We start from the raw sequence: 22,907 nt of genomic DNA, 5'->3' as shown, positions 1-22,907 counted from the left end.
TCAGGAAAGACTTTGCTACCTACCCCGGTGTCATCCTGGGGACGGATAAGAATGGCGTATTTTTGAATGTGCTTGATGTAAATCTAGCTGTGAAGTGTACAACTGGGGCACAACTGCTGCCACTGAAGGGGTGGGTGTGTGTGGGCCCAATTTTTGGAAAAAAGGGAGACTCCGCTTGGAGTAACCCTTGCTTGCTGTGTTTTTAAAAGAAGCCAAGATGAACAGAGCTGGGATCAGGAAAGACTTTGCTACCTACCCCGGTGTCATCCTGGGGACGGATAAGAATGGCGTATTTTTGAATGTGCTTGATGCCAATCAAAACATCCTGTTTGCAACTAGGGCCCAAGTGCTGCCACTGATGGGGTGGGTGTCTGTGTGGCCCAATTTTTGGAAAAAAAGGGAGACTCCGCTTGGAGTAACCCTTGCTTACATTGTTTTTAAAAGAAGCCAAGATGAACAAGTCATGGATCAGCAAAGACTTTATCTACGTACCCCGGTGTCATCCTGGGGACGGATAAGAATGGCGTATTTTTGAATGTGCTTGATGCAAATCAAAACATCCTGTTTGCAACTAGGGCCCAAGTGCTGCCACTGATGGGGTGGGTGTCTGTGTGGCCCAATTTTTGGAAAAAAGGGAGACTCCGCTTGGAGTAACCCTTGCTTGCTGTGTTTTTAAAAGAAGCCAAGATGAACAGAGCTGGGATCAGGAAAGACTTTGCTACCTACCCCGGTGTCATCCTGGGGACGGATAAGAATGGCGTATTTTTGAATGTGCTTGATGCAAATCAAAACATCCTGTTTGCAACTAGGGCCCAAGTGCTGCCACTGATGGGGTGGGTGTCTGTGTGGCCCAATTTTTGGAAAAAAGGGAGACTCCGCTTGGAGTAACCCTTGCTTGCTGTGTTTTTAAAAGAAGCCAAGATGAACAGAGCTGGGATCAGGAAAGACTTTGCTACCTACCCCGGTGTCATCCTGGGGACGGATAAGAATGGCGTATTTTTGAATGTGCTTGATGCAAATCAAAACATCCTGTTTGCAACTAGGGCCCAAGTGCTGCCACTGATGGGGTGGGTGTCTGTGTGGCCCAATTTTTGGAAAAAAAGGGAGACTCCGCTTGGAGTAACCCTTGCTTACATTGTTTTTAAAAGAAGCCAAGATGAACAAGTCATGGATCAGCAAAGACTTTATCTACGTACCCCGGTGTCATCCTGGGGACGGATAAGAATGGCGTATTTTTGAATGTGCTTGATGCAAATCAAAACATCCTGTTTGCAACTAGGGCCCAAGTGCTGCCACTGATGGGGTGGGTGTCTGTGTGGCCCAATTTTTGGAAAAAAGGGAGACTCCGCTTGGAGTAACCCTTGCTTGCTGTGTTTTTAAAAGAAGCCAAGATGAACAGAGCTGGGATCAGGAAAGACTTTGCTACCTACCCCGGTGTCATCCTGGGGACGGATAAGAATGGCGTATTTTTGAATGTGCTTGATGCAAATCAAAACATCCTGTTTGCAACTAGGGCCCAAGTGCTGCCACTGATGGGGTGGGTGTCTGTGTGGCCCAATTTTTGGAAAAAAGGGAGACTCCGCTTGGAGTAACCCTTGCTTGCTGTGTTTTTAAAAGAAGCCAAGATGAACAGAGCTGGGATCAGGAAAGACTTTGCTACCTACCCCGGTGTCATCCTGGGGACGGATAAGAATGGCGTATTTTTGAATGTGCTTGATGCAAATCTAGCTGTGAAGTGTACAACTGGGGCACAACTGCTGCCACTGAAGGGGTGGGTGTGTGTGGGCCCAATTTTTGGAAAAAAGGGAGACTCCGCTTGGAGTAACCCTTGCTTGCTGTGTTTTTAAAAGAAGCCAAGATGAAGAGAGCTGGGATCAGGAAAGACTTTGCTACCTACCCCGGTGTCATCCTGGGGACGGATAAGAATGGCGTATTTTTGAATGTGCTTGATGCAAATCTAGCTGTGAAGTGTACAACTGGGGCACAACTGCTGCCACTGAAGGGGTGGGTGTGTGTGGGCCCAATTTTTGGAAAAAAGGGAGACTCCGCTTGGAGTAACCCTTGCTTGCTGTGTTTTTAAAAGAAGCCAAGATGAACAGAGCTGGGATCAGGAAAGACTTTGCTACCTACCCCGGTGTCATCCTGGGGACGGATAAGAATGGCGTATTTTTGAATGTGCTTGATGCAAATCAAAACATCCTGTTTGCAACTAGGGCCCAAGTGCTGCCACTGATGGGGTGGGTGTCTGTGTGGCCCAATTTTTGGAAAAAAGGGAGACTCCGCTTGGAGTAACCCTTGCTTGCTGTGTTTTTAAAAGAAGCCAAGATGAACAGAGCTGGGATCAGGAAAGACTTTGCTACCTACCCCGGTGTCATCCTGGGGACGGATAAGAATGGCGTATTTTTGAATGTGCTTGATGCAAATCAAAACATCCTGTTTGCAACTAGGGCCCAAGTGCTGCCACTGATGGGGTGGGTGTCTGTGTGGCCCAATTTTTGGAAAAAAAGGGAGACTCCGCTTGGAGTAACCCTTGCTTACATTGTTTTTAAAAGAAGCCAAGATGAACAAGTCATGGATCAGCAAAGACTTTATCTATGTACCCCGGTGTCATCCTGGGGACGGATAAGAATGGCGTATTTTTGAATGTGCTTGATGCAAATCAAAACATCCTGTTTGCAACTAGGGCCCAAGTGCTGCCACTGATGGGGTGGGTGTCTGTGTGGCCCAATTTTTGGAAAAAAGGGAGACTCCGCTTGGAGTAACCCTTGCTTGCTGTGTTTTTAAAAGAAGCCAAGATGAACAGAGCTGGGATCAGGAAAGACTTTGCTACCTACCCCGGTGTCATCCTGGGGACGGATAAGAATGGCGTATTTTTGAATGTGCTTGATGCAAATGTAGCTGTGAAGTGTACAACTGGGGCACAAGTGCTGCCACTGAAGGGGTGGGTGTGTGTGTGGCCCAATTTTTGGAAAAAAGGGAGACTCCGCTTGGAGTCACCTTGCGGTGTTTTACATGATTTTAGAAGGGCGTGCCATGCCTATATCTGTGTGTCCTCCTCTTTTTCCTTGTCCAGCTGTTTTGTTTTCGCATGAGTATATGTCCTTGTCACTTTCCAATGTGTTTGAGTTGTTTGTCACCTTTAGGACACCTTTGGGGGTGTTTTCTAGGTGTTTTTCTGTGTTTGTGATTGCCTGCCATTGTTTCCTATGCAGTTCGAGTTCGGTTCGTCGAACGTTCGACGAACCGAACTCGAACGGGAGGTCCGTTCGGCGAACCAACCTCGAGCCGAACCGCGACCGGTTCGCTCATCTCTAGTCTCAATGTTACTTCAGGTGTCACACCTGGTCATAGGAGTGCTCCCGTCAAGTGGTGCAACACAGCGGGAACATCAGGGTAGGGTCACCCCAGTAGAGGGGAGGACCCTCAGAGAGCGACACAACACACAGGGTACACCATGAAAGCAGAAGAATTGTAGGCCCTTGTACTAGGGAGAGGGGAGCGGGGTGACCTCCTAACACTCACTGAACCCTGCACTCCCTAGTGTTCCTAGATGGGGGCTTTCCTCTAGTCACTGATCATGTGCCTAGGCCCTCAGTGACACTAAACTCGTCCAGGTTAGTGAGGGCCAGCGAGATGCTAGTTTCACTATTACAGACAACACGAGGTAGGTAACACAAACAGGCTTTTAAAAGACACAACAAAATACACTCATAGGTTTCTTCAGTAAGGAATTTCGCAGCTGCAGTAGAAACAATACCATGGCTATGCAGCATCAACCTCCTTCAACATGGTCAGCATAAGAATGAGCTATAGCCAGCAAAGGGAGGAGTAATGAGTGGATATTTATAGTAGAAGGGAGTGGCTGCAGCTGAGGTTCCGACCATCTGTTGGATCACTGCTGTATAGAAATTAACCTTTAAACCCTGACATATGGAATTAAATATGCTTCAGCTCAAGGTAAATGGCACTAAAGCGGGTCTGTGATCCACAATGTGCTGTGATCTTCAGATCCTAGATTGCTGCAAGATGACATCAGGCCATGCACCACTCGTGACACTTTCTTCACAAAATTACTCATGTTTCTTTGTTGCATTTTAATAGTATATTCACCAAAAATATAAAAAAAACCAGTCTGGAGAAATAATACAGCTTCTTTTTGTAGCATTTTGCAAGACTAATGTTTGAACACTTATAGGAGTGAATTGTAATGTGCTGTAATGCACTGTACGGGCATGCTTGTATGCACAACTAGCTTTGATGGAGTTACTCAATGGAACACATCAGGTCTTATTCAGCCTGGTTGTCTCCCGGACTCCCACCACCATGTCTATCAAGAATTAAACAGAATATGGCAGAATATGATTGACTCTGTGATGTAGTCCAAATCCCTCTTCCCCACACTATTCCTATGGCTGTGCCTATTTCCTTCCAATTTCCTTCTTCTTGCCCCCCCCCATTTTCATCCCTTTTCTTTTGTACTTCTTATTTTCATTTTAGAAATCATTTTGCAATAAGATTTGTTTTTTGGTCCATTTCAAATTCAGCAGCTGTACATGTGTCACCCCAGCGATGTCGCTCCAGCTTCAGGGACGCCACAGGATCTTCTTCTGAATATTTAGCAACAGGTAAGTTTGTTTTTAGTATTGTGACGCCACTCACGGTTTGGGGTCAGGGATTTGGGTGACCGCCACTGCAGGTTTAATGAGCTTCTGGGGCTGATGGCGTCTGCAGTCAGATGGTGTGGCCTCCCGTGAGTGAGGCAGGCCCCAGGGGCTTGGGTGTGTAGAACAACAGGTCCCAGAATAACTCAGGCAGAGTCCAACAGTCTTTAACTGATTTTTACTCGCTGTGCTGTTGTTGTAAGCTGACCGGGCAATGCTGAAATAAACCAGGTAGAACCAGGTATCTTTTGGGCCAGTCTGAGGGTAACAGGTAGCTCGCCGTCCTAGCACTTCTGTTTTCGGATAACCCCTGACTTGAAGTACCGTGGAGTCTATCCAGGGAGTCACAACTGCCTTTTCTCCCCTACGTTTGGCCCGTTTACCGGCAGCGTGGACCAAGGAAAATGGCTTCAGGCTCTGTCTCCTTTATGGGTCCCTGCGTTGCTGCTGAGGCTCGGACCTGTGAGGTTGGTGAGGTACTTGTAGTTCCCCTCACTGGCAGGTTTAGCAGATAGTGTAACTAGAATCTGCTCTAGGGACCTGTAACCCCGTGCGTGCCCCCGCTAACTGTCACTACACACTCGCAGGGTCTGACTAGTGTGAGCGCGCGTCTGTGTCTCCTAGCAACTGCCACGCTCCACTACCAGACTGGCTCTCCTGTCTCCCTGACAACCTCTGTACTTTAGCTCCAAGCCCCTCCGCTACACCTTTTGATGAGATTTGAAAGCTAGCCCCCTCTGGAGACTACCCAAGGGTCCTCTCTAAGGATGTGGGAGATCTGGTTGCTATGTGTCTGTTCGTACACACCTCATTCTGGCCTTTAGGATTACCTGGAAGTACTGTCCCAGCATGGGTGCAGTACTCAGTGGTGCCGGACCGGGTCAGGGGCGCCACATACAACTTTTGCAAGGACACTTGACGGGACAATTTTTTTTGTATTTTTCATATATTCAGCATGCAAAAATACCTCAGAAATAGTTAAAAATGCAATGCAGTTTTTTGGTTGCAAACCAGATGATAATTCATCTTGCTTTCATGAGTACTAATCAGTCATCACTCTCCTTAATGATTGAAAGGCATGTAAGTGTCCACCAATATTTTGTACCCAGACAGCCAACCTAAAATAACATTATGGATTGCCTTCATCATGCAAGTAATTTGAATTCCACCCCTTCTACAAAACGTATATTCTTTTTCAGTAATACAAAGCAGTTAGCCCTATTACCATTAAATTTGTATCAATTTAAATTGGATAGGTTTTCTATTCTTTGTGATTATTGCCATGATAACTTTGGATGATCTCTTTCAAAGATATTCCTTGTCTTTTGCTTTCTCTCTGTCTGAGGCCTGAAACACACATCCGTGAAACACGTGCGTGTTTGGTCCGTTTCCATGTATACTGGAGACACGGCCAAATGTGCACCAATGTTACTATATCTCTGCGGTTACAATTGTGTTTTTGGTTATGTCCGTGAGTCCGTCTCCGTGATGCGTTTTTGGTCCGTGTCTCACGCCAGCATGTCCGTTTTCTGCACGCAACACGCAGCACAGACCCAATGAAAGTCAATGGGTCTGTGCGCACGTCCGAGTGACATGGACGCATCTCTGTTTGCTCCCTGTACGTTTTGTGCTTTTTTCATGTGATGTCGGTCTTTTTTCTTTTTCTGTTTCGTTCTCTCCCTCAGTCCGTCGGTCGGTCTCTATGTCTGTCGGTCGGTCTCTCTGTCTTATCTGTCCCTCTAGCTGTCTGTCGGTCAGTTCCCCCCCCTCTCTCATACTTACCGTTCCCCGATCTCCGGCGCGGCGCTGCACGGCTGTTATAAAAACTCCGGCGGCTTTTACTATTTTGAAAAAGCCGGCCGCCCATTAATCAATCTCGTATTCCCTGCTTTACCCGCCCACCGGCGCCTGTGATTGGTTGCAGTCACACACACCCACCACGCTGAGTGACAGCTGTCTCACTGCACCCAATCACAGCAGCCGGTGGGCGTGTCGATACTGTGCAGTGAAATAAATAAATAAATAATTAAAAAAACTGGCGTGCGGTCCCCCCCATTTTAATACCAGCCAGATAAAGCCATACAGCTGAAGGCTGGTAGTCTCAGAATGGGGAGCTTCACGTTATGGGGAGCCCCCCAGCCTAACAATATCAGTCAGCAGCCGCCCAGAATTGCCGCATACATTAGATGCGACAGTTCTGGGGCTGTACCCAGCTCTTCCCGATTTGCCCTGGTGCGTTTGCAAATCGGGGTAATAAGGAGTTATTGGCAGCCCATAGCTGCCACTAAATCCTAGATTAATCATGTCAGGCGTCTCCCCGAGATTCCTTCCATGAATAATCTGTAAGTGACAGTTAAAAAACACACACACACCCGAAAAAATCCTTTATTAGAAATAAAAAACACTAACAAAGTCCCTCATTACCAATTTATTAACCCCGACAAAGCCCTCCCTGTCCGGCGTAATCCACGGACCTCCAGCGTCGCTTCCAGCTCTGCTGCATGGAGGTGACAGGAGCAGCAGAATACACCGCTGCTCCGGTCACCTCCACGCAGCTAATGAGATGAGTAGCGCGATCAGCTGAGCTGTCACTGAGGTTACCCGCGGCCACCGCTGGATCCAGCGGTGGCCGCGAGTTACCTGACTGACAGCAGCTGATTGCGCTACTCACCTCATTTGCTGCGTGGAGGTGACCGGAGTGGCGGTGTATTCTGCTGCTCCTGTCACCTCCATGCAGCAGAGCTGGAAGCGACGCTGGAGGTCCGTGGATTACGCCGGACATGGAGGGCTTTGTCGGGGTTAATAAATTGGTAATGAGGGAATTTGTTTGTGTTTTTTATTTCTAATAAATGATTTTTTCAGGTGTGTGTGTGTTTATTTACTGTCACTTACAGATTAATCATGGAAGGTATCTCGGGGAGACGCCTGACATGATTAATCTAGGACTTATTGGCAGCTATGGGCTGCCATTAACTCCTTATTACCCCGATTTGCCAACGCACCAGGGCAAATCGGGAAGAGCCGGGTACAGTCCCAGAACTGTCGCATATAATGTATGCGGCAATTCTGGGCGGCTGCTGACTGATATTTTTAGGGTGGGGGGCTCCCCATAACGTCGAGCTCCCCATCCTGAGAATACCAGCCTTCAGCCGTATGGCTTTATCTGGCTGGTATTAAAATGGGGGGGGACCACGCGCCGGTTTTTTTAATTATTTATTTATTTATTTTACTGCACAGTATAGACACGCCCACCAGCTGCTGTGATTGGGTGCAGTGAGACACCTGTCACTCAGCGTGGTGGGCGTGTCTCACTGCAACCAATCTCAGGCGCCGGTGGGGAGAGAAAGCAGGGAATACGAGATTGTTTAATGAGCGGCCGGCTTTTTCAAATTAGAAAAAGCCGCCGGAGCAGTGTGAATGCCGTGCAGCGCCGTTGATCGGGGATCGGTGAGTATCAGAGAGGGGGGGACACTTCAGTCACTCGGGGGATTAGCGGTCACCGGTGAATCCTTCACAGGTGACCGCTAATCAGTACATGGCACAAAGACAGAGCCGCGGCATGACAATGAAGTCGGGTGAAGTTCACCCGAGTTCATTCTCATCCCACTACTCTGTCTTCCAACATGTAGTAACGACATTTTGCATCACACACGTACATTTCACACAGACAACACACACACATGTCAGTTATTTCACTCACGCACACACGGACATTCCACACGCACATACGGCTAGCATACGGGATACACACGCAGGCCACACATACCATAAAAACGGACCTAAAAAACGGAAAACGGACCCGAAAAACGGCCCGTTTTACACGGACTTGGTTTTCACGGATGTGTGGCGGAGGCCTTAGGCTGGTTTCAGATGTCCTTGTTTAATCAGGTACAAGTCACACGCATAGTTATGGTCATACATGTGACAGGTACCGGAGAAAACACGGGTCTGTGAAACAAAAAGATTTTCCATATTTACCTGTTTTCTTTGGCTCTGCTGCCTCCCGCTCCTGACCCCCACTCATTATATTCATCGATTATTCACCGCACTCAAGCCAGAGCATCGCAGGGACAGCACTGGGTACAGCACAGCGGAAGACAGCATTGTGGGGGACAGGTGAGTATATTCTGTAAGCACAGTGACATCTAGGAGGTCATTGGAGTTCCCAATGAACTCTGATGACATCCTTATGACACCCCTGCGACACCCGTGCTACAGCTTGATTTTGATTTTTTGGTCCTGAGGAAGAGGTCCTATACTTCAAAATGTGTAGACCTATGGAATAAAATAATCATTCTTTGGTGACAGCGCGGTGTTAACCCCTTCTCCTCTCCAGCTTTGAAGACATATCCACGTGGGGCTGCTGCAGCTGCCATTATCTGTATGCTATCTCTGGTGGTTGTGACCCTCACAACCACATAAGGTGAGTATATATCACTATACAGTGCATTTTATATATCTGGTAAGACCCTATCTGCACCCTTTTTTCCCTTAGTGTGTATCTCAGTCTTAAATAAATGAGGTCTGTAGTTGAAAACTAAAACAAAATTCAATAAGACCTAAGATTTCAATTTGTTTCCAGTCAAGAAAATAATATTTCATACATATTTTAAATAGTTCAAACATAACATCAGAAATCAGCTATTTGTAGCTATGCATGTTTTATTAAAGGAGACCATTTTCACAGAGAGCATCATTTTACCTAATTGTTTTTTCACAATTGCTTACTAATGTGAAGCCAGCACACATCATTATGTTGATTTGGCAAGGCTACATTACTAATAGCCTTAACCAGTGGGCTACCAGTGGTAGCAAGCTGTGCGCTTTAGTTTTGAGACATTGCATGATTGTACTAAGAACTCGGTCAGAATTTATATCTATGAAATGTTGATTTGCCTGCATTGATAACAGTTTGAAATATTCAAATTGCTTCCAATTTCTTGACAGAAATTTGAGATTTACTAAAAAATGAATATGAAATCTAAAATAAAGAAAATGTGTAATGATTTGACAATTTGTACAACCTTCTTTTGCTTTTTTTTCCATTTAGTACTGTGCATCATTGTAACCCCTCAGTGACCATCAATATGTCTTAAAACCTGAGATATAAGTGAAGCGCATACACCAACAGGTAAAAATTGAGCAACTTTTAGCTGCATTTTAAGGCCGGAGTCACGCTTGCAAGTGACTCGGCGAGTCTCGCATCGACATCTCTTGGTATGGCCGCACACTCTTTGTTACAAGAGCGTTTCAGCTGCATAGAAATACATGCAGCAGACCCGCTCCTGTCAGGAGAGAAGCCAGCCCTGTCGGGTGATGCGATCTGATAATCGTGCGAGTCATATGTTAGTGTGAGCGCACCCTAAAGCTGCATCAGATATAAACCTGCTGCATCAGATATCGTTGGTGTTGGCACTAACCCTGGCCGTTTAACCCTTTAGATGCTGCTGTCAATAATAACTATGGTATCTAGATGGTTAAAAGAGTGTGGGAGCTCCCTCTTTAACACCATTGGCGTCATGAGATCATGATTGTGGGGTCCTGATGGTTGTACACTCAGATAATGGCTTTACAGACTGCTGGCTATGGTGACCTGCTCAGAAGTTAGCTTCTTTAAAGTGGTAAAAATAAACTTGTCCTTTCCGGTCATGCCACTTTGTATTAATTCCTGAAAAGCAGCTGAAGGGTTAATAAACTACCTGGAGCAGTTTTGATAATGTTGCGTGATGAAAATTGTATAGTTTTGGGGGGATTTCCAATATATAGGTTCCCCGAAGTCACTTTAAACCTGACGAGGTGCTAAAAAAAATATGTTTTGGAAATTTCCTTGCAAAAATGATAAACTACTGCTACAAGTTTAAACTTTCTAACATCTTAATACATTAAAAGAACATTTTACAGATGGTGCTGATATGAAGCAGACATGAGGGGAATGCTATTTGTTAACAATTTTTCTGTGATGTGACTATCTGGATTAAAGGAATAATCATTATAAGCTTGAAAATTACGAATTTTTAGAACTTTAAATAAAAAATGCTAATTACCCAATGTTTGTAATGTATACAGCAATAATAGGGTTTATATATTTATTAATCACAGTGTGCTGACACAGGTTATCTATATGTTTGCATATTTGCCACATACTGTAATTGTGCATTTGTGCATTAATTTAATACTAAAGGTATATGGGCCCTATATATTTTTATTTTCTATTTAATAATACCATTCAAGAATATATATTGTGCATACAATTTTAGCTTTTTTCTTTCAAATTTAGAAAAGTAATGAAACTATTAGAAAATTCATTTTCTAAAGAAAATACTGTATATCAGAAAATAGGGCACATTTTTTTTAATGGCTATGCATACTTTGAAAAAAAAATTGTTTAGTGAGACTGAATTTTCTATTGTGAAAGAAAATTGCAAGAACCATTCAAGTGAACTAACTAGCACTGCTCACCTTCCAAGGTCTTATCTGCACAGCTAAGTTCATGGTCACCCACTAAGCAGGAAACTGCTGCACCAAGATAGTCATTTGAAAAACACTTTATTGCAGTCTGTTTCAGAAAGGATGCCCAGGAGATCCTTTTTTAGGAAAAAAACCTAAAGGGACGGTAATTGCTAAATTTTTCAAACTGGTGGGAGCTCCATAGATGTTCCGTTTTTATCATAATATTATGTGAAATCCAATAAGCAATATTAAAGCACTATATGTTTTCACTAGGGATTAGAGATGAGCGAACTTGTTCGAAAAAAAGTTTTTAAATTTGGTACACTCGTTCAGCTCGGGCTCGGAATTGTTTTTATTCTTAACTTTGTGTGGATGTTCCGGCAGCCAATCAGGGCACAGAAGACTTCCACAATGGTCAGACAAAAGGGTTTGTGTCATTAGCTACCTAAGTCACATGTCCCTCTGCATAAAAAAAATGCTGACATGCGGCGTCAGCGCTATTTTGTGATTGCAACAGCTAAGGAACGCTGCAGCCGCTGCTGCTATAAAGTTAGCTTATCTAGTGGGTTTAATTTTTGGTAGTTGAGATAGATAGGAGAGCGATAGTGTAGAATTGGAAAGTGCAGGGGTGTGCAGTGTAAGGAACATTGTATGCCACAAATTGGCATTTCATCATCTAGAGATTGCTAATTGTGTGAACCTTCCACAAATTTCTTTTTCAGTTTCTAAATTGTACAAGATCTGTTCTCTGAACCCACATTGCTATTTCAGCCTCTTAATAGTGCAAAATCTATTCTCTAGCTTCAAATTGCTATTTCAGCCTCTAAATAGTTCAAAATCTGTTTACTAGAGTTGAGCGATACTCGAGTCGAACGGATCGCTAATTTCAAATTCAAGTCATTTTGGGCGGTGTTCAAGTCGTTCGACGACCTCAAACGATTTGCTTAAAGCTCGGCAGTTTGAGTAACCATTCGAGAACGGTTCGATCACCAAAAGCGTGGCTTTTCAGAGTAAGTATGTGTGCACGTTGCATATCTGCATGCGTCCTGCGTCCCCAGCACAATCCCTCTCTCTTTCCTACTCACCGAACATGGGCGCGAGGCTGCACGGCTGTCACAAAGCTCCGGCGGCTTTTCCTCTTTTGAAAATGGCTGCCGCTTCATTATTTAATCAGGTATTCCCTGCTTTCCCCGCCCACCGGTGCCCATGATTAGTTGCAGTCAGACACACCCCCACGATGAGTGACAGCTGTCCCACTGAAACCAATCACAGCCGCCGGCGGGCGGATCTATATCGTGCAGTAAAATAAATAAATAATAATAAAAAAAAAAATGCGGTTCTCCCCAATTTTGATACCAGCCAGGATAAAGCCACGCGGCTGGAGGCTGGTATTGTCAGGATGGGGAGCACCACGTTATGGGGATCCTACCACCCTAACAATATCACCCAGCAGCCACCTGGAATTGCCGCATCCATTAGATGTGACAGTCCTGGGACTGTACCAGGCTCATCCCGAATTGCCCTGGTGCGGTGGCAATCGGGGTAATAAGGAGTTAATCATGGCAGGCATCTCCCCCAGATACCATCCATGGTTAACCTGTAAGTGAAAGTAAATAAACACACACAACCAAAAATCCTTTATTTCGAATAAAAGACAAAAAACACCCTCTTTCACAATTTTATTAAAATCCCAAAATACCCCTCCAGGTCCGACGTAATCCACAGAGGTCCCATGACGCATCCTGCTCTGCTACATGAAGCTGACAAGAGCGCCGTAGAAGGGCAGCGCTCTGTGTCAGATCCACGGAGCAATGAAGTGAGCCGTACTGTCAGCGGAGACTTCACCCAGCTAGTGCCTGCATGTGCGGTGATGATAGGGGTTGTAGTGCCTGCATGTGTGCGAGGATGAGTGCCGTAGTGCCTGAATGTGCGGTGATGATCGGGGTTGTAGTGCCTGCATGTGTGCGAGGATGATGAGTGCCGTAGTGCCTGTGCGTGCAGTGATGATGGGGGTTGTAGTGCCTGAGTGTGTGCAAGAATTATGAGTGCCATAGTGCTTGCGTGTGCGGTGATGATGGGGGTTGTAGTGCCTGCGTGTGTGCGGTGATGAGTGCGGTACTGCCGGTGTTTGCCCGCCTATCCGCCCATCCATCTGCCCATCCATCCACCCATCCATCCATCCATCCGCCCATCCATCCATCTGCCCATCCATTCATCTGCCCATCCGCCCATCCATCCATCCTTGCAGCTGAACAATCTGCTTCTAGATTCTCTACTGCAGTCCAGAGGTCAAGATTACCAAATCTTCCTATGCTTTTCATGAGAGGCAGTGGCTCAATGGATAGATGGATCCCGCCTAAGGAGAGTTAGTTCACAAGTTCGAGTCCAGGCTGTCCCGGTAAAGAATTAAAATTATAATTATTATTTATTTAGAATTATAATTTAATTTAATTATGCACTGAGGGGAGGAGCCGGACATCAGCTGTGAGCCATGGGACACACCTCTAAAATCGGAGCAGTTCAAGGAATGAAGCTGCATTGCTCTCTCCTCTCTCTCTTCTCTCTCTCTTTCTCTCTCTCTCTTTCCCTCTCTCTTTCCCTCTCTCTCTCTTTCTCTCTCTTGCTCTCTCTCTTCCTCTCTCTCTCTTTTTCTCTCTCCCTCTCTCTCTCTCTCTCTCCCATTTTCTCTCTCTCTCTCTTTCTCTCTCTGTCTTTCTATCTCTCTTTTTCTCTCTTTCTCTCTCTTTTTCTCCCTTTTTCTCTCCCTCTTTTTCTCTCTCTCTTTTTCTCTCACTCTTTTTCTCAGTCTCTTGTTTTCTCTTTTTTTCCCATCTCTCTCCTCTCTCCTCTCTCCTCTTTCCTCTCTCCTCTCTCCTCTCTCTCCTCTCTTCTCTCTCTCCTCTCTTCTCTCTCCTCTCCTCTCTCTCCCCTCTCTTCTCTCTCTCTCTCCTCTCTTCTCTCTCTCTCTTCTTTCCTCTTCTCTCTCTCTTCTCTCTCCTCTCTCTTCTCTCTCTCTTCTCTCTCTCTTTCCCTCTCTCTTCTCTCTCCTCTCTCTTCTCTCCTCTTCTCTCTCTCTTCTCTCTCCTCTCTCTTTTCTCTCTCATCTCTCTCTTCTCCCTCTCTCCTCTCTCTCTTTTCTCTCTCTCCTCTCTCTCTTTTCTCTCTCTCCTCTTTCTCTTTTCTCTCTCTCCTCTCTCTCTTTTCTCTCTCTCCTCTCTCTCTTTTCTCTCTCTCCTCTCTCTCTTCTCTCTCTTTTTTCTTTTCTCTCTCTTTTCTCTGTTTTTTCTCTATCTTCTCTCTCTCTCTCTTCGCTCTCAGACCTGGTGATGATCAGTTGATGCAGTCACCTGACAGAATCAGCTGACACTGTAAGTCAAGCGGTGAGGCTGCCTTTTTACCGCCCGGCCGGCTAAACTATCAGCTGATGCTGTCGGACAGGAGTCTGCACAGAAGTGTGTAGTTTTGTTTTTTTTTCCCTGATGCATCAGCTGATTGTATAAAAGCCGTCTATACAATCAGCTGCTGTGTCATGTGATTCAGGCCCTTGAACCTGACATATGATCTGATCGCTTTGCCTTCCAGCAAACCGATCAGATGATATTGGATCCGGATTGGATGGCGCGTGACCCTTGACCCAGGATTACTACGTAGGGGGGTTCTTTATTTCAATAAAGATGTAGTCACTAATTGTGTTGTTTTATTTCTAATAAAAATATTATTCTTTGTGTTGTGTTTTTATTTATATGTACTAGAAATTCATGGTGGACATGTCTAATATTTATTTCGGGCTTAGGGCCAGTTGATGATATACAGCTAGCCGTAACCTCATTATTATCCAGCGAGCCACCCGTCACCAGGGCAGCTGGAAGAGTTGGATACAGCGCCAGAAGATGGCACTTCTATGAAAGCGCCATTTTCTGGGGTGGCTACAGACTGCAATTCGCAGCAGGGGTGCCCAGAAAGCTTGGGCACCCTGAGCTGCGGATTCCAATCCCCAGCTGCCTACTTGTACCTGGCTGGACACAAAAATTGGGTGAAGCCTACATCATTTTTTTAAAATTATTTCATGAAAATACAAATACACGGGTACAAATACGGGTACAAATAGGCAGCTGGGGGTTGGGGGCAGCCCGTAGCTGCCTGCTGTACCTGGCTAGCATACAAAAACATGGCCCACGCAATTGTTTGGAGGGGCAAAAAACTCCTGCATACAGTCCTGGATGGAGTATGCTGAGCCTTGTAGTTCTGCAGCTGCTGTCTGTCTGTATGAAGGAGAGCAGACAGCAGCTGCAGAACTACAAGGTTCAGTATCCGCCATCCAGGACTGTATGCTGGAGGGAGAGGCAGGGGGAGCAGAACTGCAAGGCTCAGCATTCTTTATCCACTAGTGTATGCAGGAGAGCAGACATCAGCTGCAAAACTACAAGGCTCAGCATGCTGCATCCAGGACTGTATGCTGGAGGGAGAGACAGGGGAAGCAGAACTACAAGGCTCAGCATGGTCCATTCACTAGTATATGCAGGAGAGCAGACAGCATCTGCAGAACTACAAAGCTCAGCATACTCCATTCAGGACTGTATGCAAGAGTTTTTTGCCTACCAAAAAAATGACGCGGGCATCGCCATATTTTTGTATGCTAGGCAGGTACAGCAGGCAAGTATGGCTGCCCTCAACCCCCAGCTGCCTATTTGTACCTGGCTGGGAACTAAAAATATAGGGAAGCCCTTTTTTTAATTATTTCATGAATTTCATGAAATAATTAAAAATAAAACGACATGGGCTTCGCCCCATTTTGTGTCCAGCCAGGTAAAACTAGACAGCTGAGGATTGGAATGCGCAGCACAGGTAGTATTAAGCCAGAGATTCTTAATGTCAGGCAAGTTTGACCCGGCCATTCTCCAATAAAGGGTTAGAAAAAAAAACACCACACAGAGAAAAAAATACTTTAATAGAAATAAATACACAGACACACTTAGAGACTCCATGTTTATTACTCCCTCTCAGCCCTCCACAATCCTGGTCTTCTGTTTTTTTTCCTTCAACCCATGCAGCTCTGCTACATCAGACAGCACTGCATGGGGGAAGACGCTGCTGCTCCCGTGCAGTCTAATCACTCAGTGAGTGAGCAGAGGCTGCAGGCTGTAAGCGGTGACGTCACCGCTGACAGGCGGGTTACTATAGCAACGGTGATCTCCGTTATTCACCAGCTGTGGCATCCAGTCCTTGCATGTGGGCTGACTCTGTAAAGAGTGCCGACATGGAAGAACGGGGAGCCAAGCATGTGCCCAAGCATTTCACCGGTACACGGAGATGCTGGAACGAGCACAGCGTACCGTAGAGCTGCACTGACAGGACCTAGCATGAGGTTTAGCCATGTGACCAGTCTGTAGCCAATGAGATAATACACACGTGACTGGTCACATGCTATTTTGACGTCACAGAAGGTCCTATCATCATTGCTGGTTACCGGGAGGACGCAGAGATTATCGGAAGGAAAAGCGGCGGGAGACAGAGTGCAGGACGCGTCACGGGGATCTGTAAGTGTAATGGCCATGTTTATTAACTGTATGTGTATATGTATAATGTGTTTTTATATGTTTGTATTTGCCTGCCATTGTTTTCAATGGGGTTCAAAGGAGTTCATAGAACGTTTGTCGAACGTTCGTTGAACAGAGCCTCCGTTCTACGAACCGAATCGAACTCGAACGCTAGGGAGGTGGATCAACACTATTGTTTACCAGCTCCTAACTGCTATTTAAAACTTAATATTGAAAAATCTGTTCTCTTGCTCTATGCTCTAAATTGCTATTTCATACTCTAAATAATGAAAATTCTATTCTCCAGCTCCAAATTCCTATTTCAGACTCTAAATAGTGATTGTTAACTTAGTGACAGGTGACTGACTGTTGTGGGAGTAGGACTGTGAAAAATCTGATTAAAAGAGGGAAAGGGTAACTCAAACATGAGTTACAAATCCCGAGATCATGGTGAAAGGAGAATAACCGTGGTGCTCAAGGTGTATGTGGGTTAAGTGCTAATGTTCCCGAAAGCACTACTGAGCAAATAATGGCTCGTCTTATTTGAAGAAAACTGACAACTTCTGTTACTGGATGGGCTACTCCACTCCCTTTCTTTGAAAGCTGCACAGCAGTATGACTTGTAGGCCCAGAAAGAGCATGTGCTAGAGTGGATGACAAGGGCTGCATCAAGGCTCTTCTCCTCCTCTTCCTCCACCTCAACATCACATACAGTACAGTCCTCTGAGGTGACACCCCAATTACCCTTGTTTTCCCCAGCATCTCAACTCTCCAACCACCCAAATGTCTGTGGGGAACCACAGATGGGCGAGTTTGCAGAGCTTTTCACACATTCTAATCCATGGGTATCAGGGGTCAGTTCTCAACATTCACAGGCTCAAGAGTAGGAAAGCTTCTACACTGATACCCCAAAATCTTTGTGAGTTGGATCTGGGGCAGGTCAAAGTAGGGTCCTAACAGAATCCAGATATTTGTCACCTGATGTTAACCCCTGGGGGTGGAGGTCATGATGATGATACTCAGATACCTGGGGCAGATGTGTACTGTACAGTGCAGTCAGAGCAGGAAGCGGAAGAGTGTGACTCTCAGGGCAAGGAGTGTGACAGCAAAAAGGATGACGCTGAGGTTGCAGATCCCACTTGCAGAGTCGCTTAGAAGAGGAGGTGGTGGAAGAGGGGGAGGAAGACGAGGAGTTTATGTTGCCACTTCCCCCACAAACATGTACACTCTGTGCAGCATTATAAGGTAAATGAGTATTTTGATCACATGATACTTTTTATACATGTTGTCCTACTCCAAGCTGTATAGGCTTGAGAGCCAACTGCCAGTTAAGTAAATCAGGTGATTTGCATCTCTGTAATGAGGAGGGGTATGGTGTAATGACATCAACATCCTATATAAGGTATGCTTAATTATTAGGCAACTTCCTTTCCTTTGGCAAAATGGATCAGAAGAGAGATTTGACAGGCTCTGAAAAGTCCAAAATTGTTAGATGTCTTGTAGAGGGATGCAGCAGTGTTGAAATTGCTAAATTTTTGAAGTGTGATCAAGCGTTTCATGGCTAATAGCCAACAGGGTCGCAAGAAGCATGTTGGGCAAAAAAGGCGCAAAATAACTGCCTATGGATTGAGGAAAATCAAGCGTGAAGCTGCCAAGGTGACATTTGCCACCAGTTTGGCCATATTTCAGATCTGTAACGTTACTGCTGTATCAAAAAGCACAAAGTGTGCCATACTCAGGGACATGGCCAAGGTAAGGAAGGCTGAAAAACGACCACTTTTGAACAAGAAACGTAAGATAAAACATCTAGACTGGGCCAAGAAATATATTAAGACTGATTTTTCAAAGGTTTTATGGACTGATGAAATGAGAGTGACTCTTGATGGGCCAGATGGATGGTCCAGAGGCTGGATCAGTTAAGGGCAGAGAGCTTCACTTCGACTCGGACACCAGCTAGGCGGAGGTGGGGTACTGGTAAGGGCTGGTATCATCAAAGATAAACTTTGATGGGACCTTTTCGGGTTAAGGATGGAGTGAAGCTCAACTCCCAGACGTACTGCCAGTTTCTGGAAGACAACTTCTTCAAGCAGTAGTACAGGAAGAAATCGGTATCGTTCAAGAAAAACATGATTTTCATGCAGGGCAATGGTCCATCACATGCATCCAACTACTCCACAGTGTGATTGGCTAGTAAAGGTCTAAAAGATGAAAAAATAATGACATGGCCTCCTTGTTCACCTGATCTGAACCCCATAGAGAACCTGTGGTCCATCATAAAATGTGAGATCTACAGAGAGGAAAAACAGTGCACCTCTCGGAATAGTATCTGGGAGGCTGTGGTGGCAGCTGCATGAAATGTTGATCGTAAAAAGATCAAGCAACTGACAGAATCTATGGATGGTAGGCTGTTGAGTGTTATTATAAAGAAAGGTGGCCATATTGGTCACTCATTTTTGGGTGTTTTGTTTTTGCATTGTAGAAATGTTTATTTCTAAATTTTTGTGGTTATATTGGTTTACTTGGTGAAAATAAACAAGTGAGATGGGAATATATTTGGTTTTTATTAAGTTGTCTAATAATTCTGCTCTGTTATAGTTACCTGTACAAACCGATATCCTCCTAAGATAGCCAAATCTAAAAAAAAACAAGTCTTTTGGGTTGATTGAGAACATAGTTAATGATCAATAATAAAAAATATCCTAAAAAATACATTTTGCTTAATAATTCTGCACACAGTGTAGTTCTACTTTTTAATTTACTGGAGATACAACAGTTGTATTTTACGTTCCCAAAAACAAACAGGTCATTTTAATGAGCATAATGCAACATGACAATACAATAATAATTGAGAAGAAAGTCGGACATGATATTACATTATAATGCCACAAAAGGGGCAGTTGATCAAGCAATATCAACATACACATGCAAATGCAAAACCAATCGGTCGCCAATGATTATATTTTACAACATTCTGGGTGTTTCTGTATACAATGCATTTGTTTTATGGCGAGAAATGAACCCCATTTGGAATAAGCTGCATAAAAGAAGATTTTTTTCTCAAAGAATTAGGAAAATCCCTAGTTAGGCCGTATCTCGAAGCCAGAACAGTAAACCCCAGAAGTGAAGGAGCAGCAGCCATTGTGAATAGTGTCCAGCAGCATACTCAAGAAACAGACTCCACGGCCTCCACCAGCACAGCTACGATACCCATGGCCTCCACCTGTACAGCTACGATACCCACAGCCTCCACCAGAACAGCTACAATACCCACCATCTCAACCAGCACAGCTACCAGCAAAAGAAGGAAGAGACGGAGCTTCTGTCCATCTTCTTGTGACAATAAAACAAAATCTGACAAGTGCTGGCTGTGCAAAATATCTATGTAAAGGACATGTGTTTTAGTATTGTGTTCAATGTAAAAATGCATGAACCTGTTGAACCTTTTTAGAAAGAAAAAAAGAAAAACTGAAGTTTTTATTATTTATCATTTGTTGTTTTCTAAAATATGTTATCACAAAGTTAGATTTAGATTGCGTTAGATTTCATGTTATAGTAGTAGAAATATGTTTGTTATGTGTGTGTAGAATGTTATAAAGCGAACATAATTGCAAACACCCCATGTAACCTTTTCTGAAAAACTAACTTAGAATTAAATTTTAATTTCATTTTTCATTTGTTTATGATCAACCATATGCACATACAGTCTAATAATGAAACAGGTATTCAAATAAGACACAGTAGCTAAAAATCAAGATTTTAATAGATCGGGTCATATTGACTCAAAACAGTTCAATTGTATAGTAAATGCGAACAGAACAACCGGGTTAATACTGTTTCTCGAGTCCATCTGTCCGCAATGGTATACTCAATTCCTGAGTAGTGTGATCTGCAGGGTTCTGCATAATTCTCTTACGACTTTCGACATGAATGTGGTCCTTTAGTCCATCAGCATCTCTTTCAACAGTCCAGTTCAGGAAAAGATCTGAAGCAATTCTCTGGCTATGCTCTCAGAAGTTGAATTTCTCAATGATAGTGCCTCCAGGCACTGGGTAGCATAATCTATGACCACTAGGATATACTGATGCCCCTGGGTGGACTTTACCGGGGCTCCTATTAAATCCATCACTATGCAATCAAACAAAACCTCAATGATGGGTAATGGCACTAAGGGGATATGAAAGTGAATAACCAGGGCGGTGAGCTGGCAGGTGGGTCAGGACCTGTGACAATTCAAAATCCTTTGCTGACAGCTGTTCCAGTAGAATCTCTGGATGATCAGTACCTGTGTTTTGCCTACCACCAGATGACCACCTAAGAAATGAGAATGAGTCATGTCTATTACCCTGCATCCATAGGGTCCTGGTACCAACAGCGACTCTACTAACTAGCTTGCTGACATAATATAATAATTCCCCATTTACAGCAGAATGCGGGCACCTGGTGTCAGCCCCTGGCTTTAGAGCAACCGCATTTGGAACGGTTATGTAATGAAATGCTCCTTAAGAGTTAGATAGCTGAGTTGGGCAGCTGTATATTTCTCCCCAGATATCCCCTACTCAGGAATTTGGCCTTATGACAGTTCTCCATGTCTTCATGGCCAACCAGAACACAAAGTGGAAACCAATCAGACAAGCTTCTATCGGATTTCTATAGAGTTGTTGTCCTAGTAACCCAGAATCTCCCTTTTCACAAAACAAGGAAAAATCCTGCCCTTTTACACCAGGGTGCATGGAACCAGAGATAAGCATACTTAAGATCAGCTTCTGCAGCTTGAGGGCCACTAACTTGTAATTGCCCCAGGCCAAAATTTGGCAGCCAATCCCTAAATGCAGCTCACCTGGGCCCAGCACTTTGTTCACATTGATTTTATTTAATTTAGTTTGGACTATATGCTAGATATTTTCTTATTGAAATCTCTTTTTTGGTGCTTTTTTTGACCACTTTTAGAGCAAGTCTTATTTTTGTACTTGCATGTATCAACTAGTGAGCGGATTCGAAGCGTATGTCATTTTAAGACTAGACCAGTCATTTGTTTTTACTGTTTCAAACATTAACAAAAGTGAATCAATAAAAAGATGGTCACAATGCGTGACAGACATATGAACAGTTGGTCTATTTTACATAGCAATGCATATGTCCTTTCTTTTTAACATTTACTGAGTGCTTTTTGAGGCAGGATACTTGCTTAGAAAAGTTGGGAGATATGCATACCCTCAAAGTGACAGATATGCCAAGTCTATCCATTATTTAATCATTGCTCAATTTTTCCATTTAGATTCTCTACATGGTAATACTTTGATAAGATATGCTTGAAAAAGATGTCTTGTAATTTACAAAATAATTGCAAATGCTATTAAGTATTCAGCTAATGAAATGTAAATGCTGTTACTTGATTCTAATAATTTGATATAAATGAGATGTTAAATGATGACTTGTGTGTTTATACTTGGGAGCACTTGAAACGTACTTGATGATACTGCAAGGATGGTTTTTCCAAAAGTTAATTTCTGTGTGCCCAGAAAAAAGTAGGTCTTTTACTTTGCATAGCTTATTCAAGTAACGTCATGGGATCTAATTTATCAAGCTGGGCTTAAGCCAAAAGCAAGGGATACAAAATCTGCACAGGCACGCATTCTCCTAATTAAATATTGTTCTTTTATAATATATAATATGATAAGGGTTCTCAGAGATTAGGTGCTAGCTCGCTATTTATTTTAATAGCCATAATAGCTTATTTTTTTATTGCCACCAAGAATACAGAGGTCTGGTTTTAGGTGTAAGATAATAAAAGAAAATCAAAGCGGTTTCCTGAAAATATCATATATCTTTCCACAGTTGGAAATGGAAAAAATGCATCAAATATGCAACAATTATAATTATTCTTTTATCCTTTTTGAGTATTTTTATGTGTAATTATCAACTGCTCATATTACTAGAATATTTAAATGATCAGATTACATCAATGAACTGACTGGATGAGACAGTGATGGTTTGACACTTGACATCTTAAATTGAAACAGAAGCACACACAGACTCTTAGTAGAGATGACACAAATTTATCTATTGAGCTACAGTTGCTCTACAAAGAAGCATATTGGGGCATATTTACTTATCTAGTCCTAAACAAAGAGTGCACGTTAAGGGGTACTTCACACACAGGGAGATCGCTGCTGAGATTGCTGCTGAGTCACGTTTTTTATGACCTCATTAGCGATCTCGCTGTGTGTGACACTGAGCAGCGATCTGGCCCCTGCTGTGA

Source organism: Anomaloglossus baeobatrachus, chromosome 3 (genome assembly GCF_048569485.1).
Source record: "Anomaloglossus baeobatrachus isolate aAnoBae1 chromosome 3, aAnoBae1.hap1, whole genome shotgun sequence".
NCBI classification, from domain to species: domain Eukaryota; kingdom Metazoa; phylum Chordata; class Amphibia; order Anura; family Aromobatidae; genus Anomaloglossus; species Anomaloglossus baeobatrachus.
This window is presented reverse-complemented; position numbering follows the sequence as displayed.